The sequence below is a fragment of the Cynara cardunculus genome, assembly GCF_001531365.2.
Source record: "Cynara cardunculus var. scolymus isolate 2C chromosome LG 2, CcrdV1, whole genome shotgun sequence".
Classification (NCBI taxonomy): Eukaryota; Viridiplantae; Streptophyta; class Magnoliopsida; order Asterales; family Asteraceae; genus Cynara; species Cynara cardunculus.
The window spans coordinates 36,832,232-36,833,974 of record NC_037529.1 but is presented as its reverse complement, the minus strand read 5'-3'; positions in this window follow the sequence as shown (position 1 = coordinate 36,833,974).

The following is a 1,743-nucleotide window of genomic DNA, read 5'->3' as shown; positions in this document are numbered from 1 at the left end:
ATAAATGTTTCAATAACATTTGGGGCTCGCAGCTCATCATCTATCAATTTCTCATTTGGAGAAAGTTGATATTGAATCAGAAGGATAGATGTCCTTCCTTCAAGTCTTTTTTATCACATTTTGAGTCTGATAAATTTGTGTAGTCCACACGGTTTATCTTTTTGAGCCTAAATAGAAGCATACGTTGCTTTATTCTTTTACACTACACAAATTTAGTATTTTATATGTTAATTTGCTAAAACATTCATAGATATGCTAGTTTTTAGCTATCGATGATTGAATGGAAGACCTGGTGAGATGAGCATCAAAAAGTCTCATATATACAGTACATCCGTTGTACTGAGTATATCTGTTATACTCACAGGCCAATCTTTTTATAAGATTGAAAACAATTTCATACGTTGAAATTGGATGTTACCTTCCCATTCCCTTAATCTGAAAAGATTAAATAAGTGGATTTGCAAAGATTTACTTATAATTTCATGATTTGACGGCTTACACGGAAAATTTCATTCATCTTATGTATGATGGAATGATTCTCATTTCATCATAAGGGGGAGTATATGTAATAATGAATGAAATATTCATTTCCRAACATTTTAAAGGGAATTTGATGCAAAGATCAAGGGGGAGTAATTTCAGTGTTGGCAAAAGACTCAAAAGAAGTGCGACTGAAGATAATCGCAAAAAGATTATTTGTGTGCTACAACGACTAAGAGATATTGAATGTGAAGATCATTGTCACAACAGTTTACTGAAGATTTGTTTTCTGAAGATCCTTTGAAGATCACATCTTGTACAGTGTTTCTGAAGATTGTTTCTGCTCTACATTGTTAAAAGAGAAGATCACCGTGATTCTACATTCGAGGGGAAATTGCTAGAAGATCTATCTCAACAGTTGATTGTTTAAAGATTTCAAGTTGAAGATTTCTTTTGAAAGAAGACATTTTGTGCATAATGTTTCAAAATTCAAATAAGGACTCAAAGACGCAGAATTTTCTTTCAAGTCTGAATACAAAGGAGGAGAATGTTAGGATTGAAAAATCAGTATTAATTGTATTCATCTTGAAAGTTAAATATAGTCTATAATTGTAAAAGTCAGCGTGTTTGACTTTTCTTATAGGAGTTTGACTTTGACTATGTTTAGATAGGTTGACCATATAAATAGAAGATGGTCTTTGTAATTAGAAAGTGAGGAGAAAGCATTATTGTAAAATCCATACGTAATAAGAGAGTTTGACTGAAATATAAAGTTTGACCTTTTCTCTCAATGTTCATATGATGTTCTTAATGCAATATCTAGATCTGCCATTATTGTTGTGAAGATATGAAGATTGATCAGTGTTATATGGACTCCACAAGGTGCATTCCTGAAACTGAAGTGGCAGTAATTCTGCAACATTGCCACCAAGCAGCATATGGAGGACATTTTGGAGGCCAAAGAACAGCTGCTAAAGTATTACAATCTGGTTTTTATTGGCCTACTCTCTTCAAAGATGCCCACAATTTTGCACAAAGATGCAATGAGTGTCAAAGAAGTGGTTCCATTTCCAAAAGGAATGAAATGCCACTTAATGGGATCTTGGAAGTAGAGTTGTTTGATGTTTGGGGGATAGACTTCATGGGACCATTTCCCCCATCAAATCATTGTCAATACATTCTAGTTGTTGTTGATTACATGTCAAAATGGGTAGAGGCCATGGCTTGTGTGACAACTGTCAAATTTGAACTTCCAGGTTAGCT